Consider the following 14,768-nt stretch of genomic DNA (forward strand, 5'->3'; position numbering starts at 1 on the left):
TCGCTAGGTCTGCAGGTTTGCTGTGACGGGGGTATTTAATATTTTCTCTTGCTCCTTGTGATCCTTTTCCCTTACGCATTACAATTATTTTCAAAAATCTCCTTTTGTATAGAGCATGGAGGTAACTAATTTCATTACTTTACGAATAAATGTTAAAATATCGTAAAAGGTAATAGGTAATATTTCGAAACACCCTGTATGGAGTGGTTTGATACACTTAAAACTAGTCCCAATCGATTTAAAATAACTAAAACCATCGAAAACCACACCTCACTCGACCTTAAACGTAAAAAAAAAAATTATTCAGGAACAAGGGCCCTTCGGAACAAAAAGGGCCCCAAAAAGGGCCTTAGGACGCCCAAAATTTTGGGGACTCATCGGATCTTCATTTCTCATATTATTAGTAACTCACATGTGAAATTTCATGAATGTATAAATTTTGTTGTTTATAAAACCCTATTTTACCTGTACTATAAGATGTTGTGCAACAATCGACGTAGGTTTATTCTGTTTGGAGGCATTAGGTTCCTTAAATTTCCAATATTTTCGGACAAAATCACGTATCAACTGTATTACGATGTAGATAACAAAACTGGGAATGACAACCACCAGTCAGCTCCAGAATCAGAAAATCTTTATTGTTTCATATTTTCATATTTTTTTACAGGCTTTAACACAGAGTACTTAAGAATAACTTAGATTAACTAACTCACACACTTATTTATAACTATGAAACAATTCATCCCTAGGTCAAAGACCGAATCAGCTGATGCCGTAACGTCACTCTCCCCCTCCCGTATTCGTGTTCCTCAGTAGGCCTACAAATGTCGTCCGGTCGAGTATTATCTAAACGAGCGTACGCTACGAAAATACGTGTAAATAAAAATAGCATGCTTAAATGTTCTGTGTTTGTGTATATATGTGGTTCCTGTATATAGTCGACAATCATCTCTCGATGTGAAAATTTTTCACAAAAAATGCTGCTGAGCCGTATTATTAGGCTAGAAACATGTACATCATAATCAACTACAATTGACACATACTGGCATACGTGATACCATTGACTATTGGATACAGAAGCAGATACGTAAGTAGATTATTATCTATAATAACAAACTGATCGATTTACGTTGACATACTCCCAATGATTTTTTACACTCTATTTACTAATGGGATTAGAAACGGTAGAGCATGCGGTTATTGATTCCATACACCACGAACCCAAAGATACGGTCTTGTTAGATACAAAAATAGCTTAATCTGTTAAAAATGTTTTTTGTAACATACATGAACATTGTTCTACTATCCAATATCTAGAAGGATACATACCAGATTTAACAGTAGATTATTATGATACCATAACCACCATTATTATGCACTTACCATAATTATGAAAGTCTCAAAACTAGATTCATAGTAGCTTTCTATAGCTTATCATTGAAATGTATTGGAACCAATTTATTGGGTTCTAGTAACTAAAGAACATTTCACCAGTAATTCAAAAGATTAAATCGTTTTTCTAGGAAATGGGTAATTGGGGGGGGGGGGGGGGGTGATAGATTCTTAAACAAATTAAAATGTTTACAGTTATTTGCAATTATAAACAGATGTAAAACAATTATATGAATAGATAAAAAATACTTTGAAAATGAATCTTCTTTGAAAGATTTAAACGAACCTCCAAGGTCTTATAAACAAAAGTTATAAACAAATTGTTTATTAAGGAACAAAATTTTCCAATGTGTAAAGTTAAACACAAAAATGATTTATTGAATACTTAGAATAAGTAATATAAACAATAATCAAGCTGTCCATGAAAAACTTTTTACCCTCAGCAAAGCTATACTAAATGCAACTTTTATTGTTAAACTCGTATTAATACCTAAATTTAATCATGTTGCCCATAAATAACATTTATAACATTCATAAATAACATAAATGACAAGTAAATGTCACGGTTATCGTTCTAGAGTGTGTTTGTGGGTTTATGCTTGCAGAGAATGTAAGAACCAATATTTGATTACTAAGTCCAACAATACGTATACTCAGACGGCAGACAATAACCTTAGATAAATCTTTGCATTTTGTCATTGCATGACAAAAGCCATTCGATACTTCAGGGAAAGTTATTGCATCAAGATCAGCATGCACGAGATGATCCATCACACAATACTCTCCAAGTATACTTTTCACTATACCGGTCCTTGAAAAAATGTGGTTGATAGTTGTTGGTATGTTATAACATCATTCTAAAAACAAATAATAGTCGCATCAAGAAAATAAACTTTGTTCAAAAGCTAAGGACTTGTGTCAAGCTATTCACTGCCATAGTCCTCAAGTATTTTACATTTTACTACCTCCCTCATGGTTAATTCTGAATGTAACGTGTAAATTTATCACAACATTTAAACATGCATCAACACCAACTCAATGATTTATGTTCAAAGTTTGCAGCTAAAACGAATCCTAAGATGTGTATTTTATTGCATCTAGAGTCAAGATGTACTTGCTCATTATGACTGATTGTACAAGGCATGAATTTAAATGTGTGGATAAAGTTTTATTCAAGTATAAATTGCACAACACGAGTTGCTAGTAAGGACTGATTTACACACCTCCTCACTAGCAATTCAGCGCCTTGGATTACTATTGTTGTATACTCTTAGAGGGACAGCGTCTTGGACAGAGCTCTGCATAGAATGTGTCAACAGAATTAAAATTGATGAAATATGATGTAACTAATCCCAGGAATTTTCTTTTTGACATTTATATGAGCCGGTAGCACCACGGACTTCAGGCCTAAGACAGCGATGTCGTGGGTTCAGATCCACTACATGTTATCAGTACAGTTCACCCTTGTACTGTACCGAGCCGCCTCTCCTTGCTTTGCTGGATATTAGTCGGGTCTGACTTAGGGGAGGTACAAATGAGGCATTTAGTTCAAAATTCCTCCGTGAACAGCGCTGTAGTAGAGAGCACTTTGGCAATAAAGGTTTACTAATCTCAAAAATAGTTCTGTTCATAAAATAAAATTATAAATGCCTCAAATTCAATTTTTACTATTTTTTTAATTATAAAATTAAACTATCATAACCTAACCGAACTAACCAAACTTGCTGATAAAGAAATAATATAACAACAGTTTAGTAATCGGAAAAATAATTCTGTTTATTAAATAAAACTAGAAATTGCTCAATTAAAATTTTATAATGAATTAATAATAAAATTAATAACCAAACCAAACCAACCAAACTTGCTGATAATAAAAAAATCTTGGGCAAAATGTTAATGCTACCAGCGGGATTCGAACCCGGGACATACAGTATATCAGCCCGGCACGCTAACCATTAGACCACCGAGGCTGATGGTCATCGAACGTTTTGTTACGGTAATGGCGTTCCCTCAGCTAATAAGAAGCCCTCAGCTGTCGTCGTAGCCTCTTCTATACCTCCCCTGAGTAAATACCATATTAGTCCGAGGCATACCTCTGTGATTTTGCAATGTGAGCTGCATGTGCTAAGAAAATCCTGGAGTCATTACATTTTCAAATAAGACACAATTTCTTAATTGCTTCAATGCACGTATATATTCAAAATATATCACTAATACAAGATTCCAATAAGTAGAAAATTTTGTATAGTGCAAAATACAAAAGTTTGTTGTTTGTAGTTTGTGAAAAATGTGACCATCTCTGGTACGAAAGTAGCAATTATTACAGCCTATGCATATTGTAAAAGAACGCACACTCATTTATTTGGTACTTTTAAGAAGTATATGAATTAACATAAATTCAGCTTTCTTAGAATGTAATAAATGTCATATAATGGAATGAAATAAATAAGTAAAGATCAGTTATTGTTTGGGAACACCACGAAGCCCGAGACAACAACACGCCATTGTAATTTGCACACTGTAGCCGTGGTAGACCGCAATATATGTTGAGCCCCAAGTACACAACTACGCCCAATCTATTATTCACACGTTAAGTGGCCTTTGAGCTTTCTATTTGTCTTAACACAAGACAACTGCCAAATATTAACCGACATACGACAATTGTGTGTTGATGAACGTTGTTATAAGTCAACATTTTGATAGTTAAATATTACAACATAAAGACCCGATGATATAAGAAATAAATTAATTACTAATACATTAATTTTATGAGTAGGGTTAAAAGTTGGTAGGGGCTGATTTTAATTTTCCTTATTATATAGGTTTGTTTATGTAAGTTCCTGTAAACGTCTATCTTTTGTTTTTGGAGGTTTCAGTGATATTGTTCAAATTATTCACAGACCAACCATATAATAGTGAACTATAAATATACTTATGTCATCATCACTGGGGCGTTAAGTGACTCTTGGCGACTTGAGCTCAAGTTTACCGAAAATGAGCGAGAGTTAAAAGCCACTTGTAGCTCGAGTGATGAACTATATTTTATTACATGTAACGTTATTTAATCAAATTAAATTATGAACAAATATATAGTTGGTCAATAATATATTTAGTGTCCGTTATACTATTGATAGAAATCGATATATGTCAAACTATTGAAGTATCAATAGTTCTCATGGATTTATTGCACTTTCAGTAAAATAAATTGTTTCCCCGTGCCATCCATCTTCATAGTTTCAATTAAAACAATTTCGATTTCAATCGACAATAATTCCACAAAGAAATAGAATTGATTAAAAACAATCCATGCAGCCGATACTTTTATACAACTGATTGCTTACAATCGAAATTAACAATCGTGATCAAAATGTACTGCAGGTGCCATCGACTAGGTCCAGCTAATTGTTACTCCCTAGGAAGCAAAAAAGATCATTTAGAAAAAATCTGAAATAGAAGAAATAAAAAATACTTTACTCCCCAGGTAGAAAAGGGACACTTCAGACCCGCGACGCATAATCAAATAATTTATTTAACAATTGATTTCATTATATTAACGATCATAGTCCGGTTAGTCTGCTAGTAATTCAACAATACTTCTAAAAACTTTCATAACAATATCCTACCTTTATATAGAAAGGCTCATTATATAAAAAAAATATTTTGAATTATCAATTGAATTATATTACAATCTATATATATATATATATATAATACGCTAAGCCGATTTTTCTAAACAGAACTCCTCCCTCATTTTTGGACCGATTTTAATGATTAAAGTATCAATAGAATGGCCCTGATCTGTAGTTTTGCAAAGTGTTTTTCATATGTTGATATCTTTATTAGTTTGGGCAGGATATTCCATCAAAGTTGGGTTTTCTCCTATAAGATTAACATGGGGGAATCTAAATATTTAATTGGAAACGTTGTCTCCCCTAATTTGACAGAACGGCTGGGCGTAGAAACTTGGAAGGGTGTCCAAAGAAAGGTCTCGGTCTGTAGATGAGCCATCAAAAGAAAAACTTAATTCCCCAGGGGCTCTGCCCCAGTGGCCTTTAAAGTCCACTTCCCAGATTTGTTTACATTATGGCCATATGGATGATTTGTCACTACTTTTTAATGAAACAGCTGATAATATTTAAATTGTAGTTTAAACAACACTGTTAGTGAATTTGTCAAAATGATGTATTAGCAATATACTTTTTTTCTGATTTTAACATTGATTTTCTTCTGCATCATGTAATGTTTTGTAATATAATGTTCTATTAGGCCTACACAATCAGTGGAAAATCGTAATATCACAGTACTTAAAACTATTTCTTACTACTATTCGAGTTAACTTATATTTATTGTGTGGGTTGGTTTCTGCCTTTTTGTCCACTTTTGCCTATACCTAAGACAGATCATCATAGGTTCATGAGATTATTTTCATACATGTTTTCAATTATTCAATACAAAATAATATAGGTGTAGAAGGGAACGTTGCCCATATGAGCCGTGTCCATATTTTGTTAAATTAATAGTGATTTACAGCAACTGGATAACATTTTAAATAATTTTTATTTTTTTTTAAGTCATAAGTCTGGAAAATTGCAATTTCCTGCAAACTTTCAGAGAGGTTACTTCGATGTATTCATTCAGCTTAGTTAAAACATAATATAGAACCCTTGAATGTTATTAAACTAACGAAAAGGGTTGTGCATGTTTACTAGCGCTACTCAGCAACGAAAACCATTTAATTTATCTTAAAAAATTGTCTCAAAGTAAACTAAACAGCTGCCAAAAAATACAATGTAACCCAGATAATAACATAAAAAATGCTCAAACTCGATACTACAAAAAAGTTCAGGCCAGAGCCATTTTAATGCGCTTGGATTGTGACATTTATTAATTCGGCTTATATTTCTCTTAACCAACGGATTATTCATCTGCAGAAAAATGTCATTGTTCTAGTTATAGTTGTGATTACTATATTTGTGATTATACAGTTATATTGTGTTTCAGTTATATTTTGTACCATTCAGTTATACAACATGTTTCATCATGAAAATAATGTCGATCAGTTATCGGATCTTGCGATATTGTCCAATAAATCACATATCATGTCCTCAGCACTCGCCATCCATCCGTGACTGACGGATTACAGGATCAGGGCTAAGAACGATAGGTTACTGAATCAGAACAGATTTTACCTTAAGTGATTCCCGTTTCAATTTATGAGCTGACTGAAGAAAATAATAGTGTAACGTAATTGATTTTTTTATTGTTGGTAAAAATATGAAACTATGATCGGATCTAATAAGCAAGAATTTGTAACATGTAATATTAACATTTGTAAATAAACTTGTGCGGCAAAGTATAAACCGTACGGCAAAGTATAAACCGTACGGCAAAGTATAAATATGGAGCAATTAGCAGCTTTCTGTACTATAAACAGTACAAGGAAGCCAACTTTGTCGGGTGACTGTAGGAAAAACACGTTTTTAGGTTAGGTTAAATCCAAACATTGGACGAAATGGGAAATGCTGCACTGGCTGATTGTAGTCGTAATATCTTTAAGTGTTGCTAACTTATTTTAAAGCGTACACGGATTACGTGCATAATAAAAGCACGCTGTTTTGTGTTTTTCGGTTGGAATACTAGTGTGCGCTAAAGTAAAAACGTTGTGCTAGAGTAAAAACTGTTCGCCAAAGTAAGGCTTTCTGTACAAGGAAGCCCTTTTTGTCGGATGACTGAGGAAAAATTAATTTGGTTTGTAATACTCTTGTATGATAAGTTGACAGTGGAACTAAGGATGGATAAGATTCTTTGTTTAGATGCATTAAGTAATTAATATTTTGTAATTCTAATTATGCTTTCGAAAAGTACTAAAAATCACTAGTCATAATACAGAAAAACTGTACTCAAAGACTCTAAATTTATATTTAAAATGCATTTCTGGGCTTTAATTACAGAAAATCTAGAATCTACAATCGTATGACTATAGCAAGGTCTACACATTAAAACGGAATAAAAATCTCATTTTTTTATCGGGATTTGTTTGCTAGGTGGAACAAATAGAACGAGGTTGTTTGCATGAATTGTAACGAGGGCGTGGAAGTAAAGACGCAGAGTTTGTTGTATTATTTTGTCAGGTTAAACAAGTTTTACCAGGGGAATGTCGAAAAGGGGTCTTTGTAAAAACACTTGAAATATTCTAACAATAGTTTTGTGAAATATTTCTACACGATGATTATTGTACAAGAGTAAAGTAATTATACATAATACACACAAATTGCTCGAGAACTCCCAAACTATATTGTTATTGAATACCCATATCACGGATAGTTTTATGTAAAGCTGTAATTAACCAAGTACACTATGGTATTAGGTTTGTTATATTTTTTACCCCTTTATAGTTGTAATGCATATTTATAACCAAAGGATCGTAGTACATTTTATTTAAACAGATTTACATAGGGAGGATACGGATTTCAAATAAAACCTAAATAAACAGATTCAGCGTAGTCGACCTGAAACGAGACCAAAACCAGAGGAGTTTGCACAACGTGACCGGCGAGACAGCCGCAGGGATCAGGATCAGCCGTTAGCGGTCGGCTAATAACATGTTACTTTTTAACCATAATCATAGTAAATAATTTATGAATTAAAACACTTTTTTAAAACAAAACGTTTTTAAACGCACAAAAAAGTGGAAAATAATTTATAAAAATGTGGAGAGTATAAATACATGTAAGATTTAAAACGAAAAACGTGGGGTGCATGCAATAGATAATTTACAATTACCTTCACCTATTGAACTAATGTATTATTATCAATTGCATGCACCCCACGTTTTTCGTTTTAAATCTTCCAAGTATTTATACTCTCCACATTTTTATAATTTATTTTCTACCTTTTAGTGCGTTTAAAAACGTTTTGTTTTTAAAAACTTTTTATTTATAAATTATTTTCTACTTTTTATTTTTTAATGTGTTTGGATGTTAAATCTATTTTAAGCATCTATATCAGATTAAGGCAGAGGCATGTAGGAAATCTAAGGTTTATTTGAGTTTCTTTTCATATAATTATGTATTAGATTGAATGTATAGCCTACCTACTAACTATAAATATATCAATCTATTTAATTAATTGTTTACTTTATAGAATACAAAAAAATAACAATTGACATTATTAACAAACACCTTTATATGTGCAATCAGATTGTTTATCTTTATTTTTAAATGTTTTATTGTATAAAGAATCTTTTGGGAGCATAACCTGTACCTCTTAACCTCTGCTATTGGAACTAAGAACTTAAATGATATAATATTGCCTTGTCATCCATTTGTGAACTATGTTTCAAGTTTCAAGTCTCTAGCTCATCGGGAAGTATCAAAATTTGCAAGAAAGCGAGTTAATGAAAACACGCCCATGGGGCGTAGCCCAAGGGAAATAAGAAAATTAAATTATATAATACTGCATTGTCTTCCATTTGTAAGCTATGTTTCAAATTTCAAGTCTCTAGCTCATCGGGAACTTCGTTTAAAATTGATATCAAAATTTGTAGGAAAGCGAGCTAATAAAAACCAGCCCATGGGGCAGTAGCCCAAGGAAAATATGAAAATTAAATGATATATTATTGCATTGTCATCCATTTGTGAGCTATGTTTCAAGTTTTAAGTATCTAGCTCATCGGGAAGTTAGCATAAAATTGATTGCAAAATTTGCACCGGACAAGAAAGCGAGCTAATAAAAACGTTTTAAAAAAGATTAGTTTCAAAACATTAGAAACAAATACCAACAGCAATGAGCATACTTAGTTGTTAGTATGTAGTATGTTGTATGACATTGTTATATATACATATGTATATGCAGTTACTGCACGACAGTTTGAATTTTTTTATGCTGAGTATAGCACAGCACAGGATGTCAACATCATAAATCATTACAGCTTGTTCTGTTTTTGCAATACACACTAAATGATGTCATTATTAGTAATACATTCTTATCCATGTTATATTTATCTTTTAAGATGATAATTTGTACTTTGACGTTAAAAATATCAACTTAGCATAACCATTACGGCATCAGTAAGGCTCGAGGTTATTGTTGTATCCAGTCCGGGCCCAGGAACGCATTGCAAGCATCGTTTAGTGTTCCTCCAAACGTTAGCTTACTGGTCCAACATGACTTTATCACTCAATTGAAACTAGTCTACACCTATTTACAAAGTACATTGGTTTGCAGCTGCATCATTGTTCCAAGTAAATTCTGGGTTTATAATAGTTAAACAATTTCTTTAGTTCGTTCTTATATTAAATACTATAAAATAATTACTACTTCTATTCAGGCTTGGGTATATTTACCAATACATTTCAATCAATTTTTGATACTTCATAATTTTCTATACCAATTTTCAAACCGTACCCACCTCGGCCACCTTAGGACTTATGAAGGTTCCACTGCTTTTAACATCCGTTTAGATGACAATCTCTCGAACTTGGGTCCTTTATATGAAATATAAAGTAAAAGTTGATTAAATTAATTTAACGGTGGCTTCTGCACACCCGTGAATTTGCGGGTAGAACCTCTTGTATCTCATATTAGCCTTAAATAATTCTTTATTTTATTGTAACTTATGCAATTTATAGCAGGGGATGTAATTCGTTGTTAAGGCTTATGATTATGTACTAGGGTTATTTAACTTAACGTTGGTCTCAGGATATTACCTAAATTGCAAATTAGTGTTACCCGGTTTATTGTTATTTTTCTTCAGTTCTGTACGTTTGCCTAACCAATCGCTCTGGTTTAAACTATATATTTTTTAACAGTAATATCACATGCCACACGATCAAAAACAACTTTTTAAATTGATTATTTCATGAGTGTTGTATTAATTGAAAAATACAAAGAATGCAAAATTATATTAAGATATTTTAGTCCGTGGATGTAGACTACAACCTAGACATTCCATCCCCATATTAAAGTTGTAGCCAGGTTTTTAATTAAATTTGTCTTAGTTGATGTGAACCACTTAGTTGACGTGTCTTAGTTGATTGGGCTGATCTAAATTACTGATTTCTGCCGATTACATGATGGTTTTTACCAGGTCAGTTGATGGAATAACTTATTGTGAGCTATAGCAACTGTTGTGACCCAGCAACTATGTCAGACACGAAAAATAAGGTACAAAATAGAGTTTTAAACACTAGCGCAATCTGTGACTGGCTCACACAACTACATTCTTTTTTAGTTAAAAGTTGGCGACAGCTGATCCATATAGATGAGATGTCTTCTTCTGTATCCAATAGTCAATGCTACAACCATACTATACTATATACTATATATTAGCATTGATTATAGGATTATATATATATAGTCAATGCCACAACATAGCCTGTTAGTTTCGGCTTTAACCATTGATACAGGAGGGGTACTCACAGTCAATGACCGCTTACTAAACCTCTTGTGGGACGAAGGAATGGCATATTTCAAGTTAGATGTTCATTACATGATCATGATGATGTATTTCAAACAGTTAGGACGATAATTTAAGTCATTTCACTTTATTTCCAGGCTATTGTACTGCAACAACTTCGGAAGGGAAATAGAAAAATAGTTGCACTATTTCCATTACGAATCTTAAACTGCTCTCAACGCAGTTAATCAAAATTGTCAAATGCCTTGCTTAAAATCAAAATTATCCTTAAACCTCAACTGGCTTTGCGACTAAAGGTGTGGAGGAGAGCTGAAACATTCTGTTTAGTTTATGATAAAAATTCAAAGCTAGAAGTAATGCTTGTTGTGGATTTAGCTTTGATCAACATTTATGTTTAGGACCCTGGAATGTTTTATCAAGATGATGATAGGCATTGCGTACTTACGTCAAATAGTCAAACGATTAAGTTTGCTCAATAGCTTACATGTTTTGTTGTTATGAGATATCCAAAGCTTGCAACTCGTCAAAAACACAATTAAAACAAACACGACATGAACATAGTCTGATAAACAGTACGTATCACACACAAATTTAGATACTGAATTTATTAGTCCGGTGTGGTGCGGAGTTGGAAGCAGACTACTTTTTATGATCGTGTCGTGTTGATTTATTTGTGTTTTGACTAGTTGCAAGCGGTTTGCTCCGTAGTTGCAAACTTTGACAATTTTGATAAAAATGTTGCTTTTGACATGTAGGCGGCTGAACCACCTTAATCTTTGCTCTATTTTAAGGGGGTACGTACAACTTATTACCGTCTTAAAATTAGTATTACTCTTGGTTTGAAATAGAAGTTGTCTCTTTGGGGATCCTTTTCAACCCAGTCTTAGTTTAATATATTTTATATATGTTTGTTTTTAAAATCATTTACATTCTAGTCATTTACCATATGTATTTTTCAATACCCTTGAATTAATGATATGATGAATAAAAAAATATTAACTTAAGCTCGGTTACATTGTAAAAATATAAGTTTTATGAACATTAACGCATATTAAGAGTTAAAGAAATACATTAATCAACTTGAGAAAACTCTGAGAAACTTTACAATGAATTGTAATGTTAACAGTATATAAATTAGTTTTTATTCTTTATTGTAACAATAAAATGTAAAAACAAACCTCTTTAATCAACTGATTGATATTTGATCAATCTTTATACCTGAATATTGAATGCCCATTCATTTTTGAATAGGTGATATCTTGGTCGTAATCAATTTAAACGTAAAAGACAGTAACAGTGTTGTAAATATAGTCTTATTTTTAAATTATCGTTTAGAGTAATTGGATAAAATATGGCATGTAAATAAGATTATCTTGGTACTGAGAACCAACAAAAGGCAATAAATATTTCACTGGAACACCATATTTAATTACCACGTTCCTTTGTAAATTTAATTTAACTTTTACCGGCAGGCAGTATAAGTTCAAAGTAATGGCACCTTCGTAAATGACACACTTTAAATTGTGTTTGAATATTTGACATCTTGAAGTAAGTATACTACGTATTTCATACGTGGATTACTTGTTGGACATTTCAATTATTATTAACTCAACATAATTGGTATGAAATCGGTTAACCATAAAAGTGAATTTTCAAAGCTATAACAAATTCAACCAGCCTTTCAATCCATTGTCTTTAATAAGGTTTCGAAACAAATTTATGTAATTATTTCTGTTTTATTAAAAATGAATACTATGTAATTTAGTTGTGAAAAATTTCAACCAGTTAATACAAATTAGAATATTTATGTTTGCTTTATTGATTGAATACTCGATATGCAAGATAAAAATACTTTATTATACTTAAAAATACTTTAAAAATACTTTAAAATACTTTATGTTGAATGTTTGACTACAAGTAGCAGTTAAATTAGCTCCATCACCATTAATTATGTATTAAATAATTTATTCTTAAGCGGTGTTTACACTGTCGTGGGGCCACGGCTAAAATCAGGCGTGTAGGTAAGAAATGTTCTTACTTTCTTGAGAAGCGTGGCCAAGTCTCGTGTAAACAGTGGAGACGTGGTAGCAACAGGCGTGGCAACCCAATACGCCTGTTCCCCACAAACTGTGTTTGGTTGCTACGCCAGTTGCACGCGTGGCTAGACGTGGTCAGGAGTTATCGTCTTCCGTCTCGTCGTTGTGTGTACTACGAGTTTAAACTAGGCTATTGTTCTTTAAAGTCATCGGTTGTCGTCTTAGTTTTTAAGTAAGGTACCATGGTGAAAAAAAATCTATAACATTGACACAAGTCGAATCAATTGAAACGGTGAAAACAAAGCAATCTTTAAAATTAATGGAAGGTCAAACAATTCGAATGCTTGAACTGTATCAAAGTGAACCTTGTTTATTTATTATACATATTGAAAGCTACAGCTTGGTTTCTATCTTTTAACTAGGATTTCTTTCAGAGAGGTTAAAGCAAGTTGAGCGGAACAAACGTGGTTTGATATTTGTATTAGTAACTAAATGTAAAAAAGTCAATAGATGTACTAATGCTTGTTTTCTTGATTAAAATTATAATAATTCAAATTTTTTTACCTCATCTTGTTATTCCGAAACCTCTTCCAGACGTGCATTATGGTAGTATTGACCAGGAAAATATTACAGTAGTTGGAATCTGATATTAACATCCAAAAAGGGGCATTAAGGTATAAAAAAGATAAAGGAAATTTAACATTCAAATTCAACTGTAGCCGACAACAAAAACATTGGACTTCATTTTTCACCCTTACAATTGGTTAAAGTATTTAAGTATAAAAAAAAAACAATAACTATTAAAAAAACTATTATTAAAGTATAACAACAGGAGGGGAAGTTTGAAATTTAAATTCAACCGTGCAACATAAACATTGGTCTTCATTTCAACCCTTGCAATCGGTTAAACTCAGCTTTCTTTGCTGAGCTTTGTTTGGAAATAATTTATGATCGTTAATACCAAGTATTCTTGATGGAGGATATGATTGTAATGCAACTGGAATGTAGGTCTTCTGCCATTATTAGGACGATTTAGAGACGGCATTTTAAAACTGGCCTTAATAAAACCATTGGCCATTAGATACAAAAGATTTTGATGAAAAAGCTGGTTACAAATTTAACATGGGGTGGAATGACTAGTGTTGTATTGATAGTCAAAGATAAAACATAGGCCTATGAAAAATGTAGGGCTATTTTAATGTAAGACTCAAATGTAAAACACCTTTAAAATACTAAAATGAACTGAATTATCAATCATGTATTTCAATGTGTAAAAACATAAAAACTGCAAAAAGACTAACTTATTGTACAATAAAATAAGATGGCTGAAATGTAGGCCTAAACATAAGTAATAAGTAAACATCGCATTCAGCTAATTTAAGTAAAAACAGAATAATAATAAGAAGGGAAGACATGCCTTAAATATTCAATGTAGATAATAAAATTAGAAATTAGTAGCCTACTTCTGGACAGGCCTAGACAATTATCCTTACCGTGGTTAAAAGTGTACTTCTATAAGTCCAGGTAATTAATTATTTACTTATTATTACGGTTGTACCTGGACGTATGTATAGTCCGTGGCTTGGCAATCAAATAACATTATTTATATAGGATATGCTACTGTTATCAACATTTGAAATTACTGAATTGTTACCAAATTACTGTTTCACAAAATGCAGATTCCATTTTCAGCCGAGCCATTAAAATAAGGATTTGCTGAACAATTATTAATATTACAGAATAGTATTTATTGATATAAAACTTTTTACATTTCATAAATTATATATATTAGTTTTGCTATGGTCAAAGGTCCAAATCTAAATGTTCTTTTCTTTTGTCTTTTATGTAGTAATTTGCTATAATCATTGACTTTATATAAAGTCAATGCTAGAATACTGTAGATGGTTTGCTGAGACCATATG

Source organism: Macrosteles quadrilineatus, unplaced genomic scaffold, assembly GCF_028750875.1.
Source record: "Macrosteles quadrilineatus isolate MER2022 unplaced genomic scaffold, UCM_ALF_1.0 Scaffold_15__1_contigs__length_3749704, whole genome shotgun sequence".
Classification (NCBI taxonomy): Eukaryota; Metazoa; Arthropoda; class Insecta; order Hemiptera; family Cicadellidae; genus Macrosteles; species Macrosteles quadrilineatus.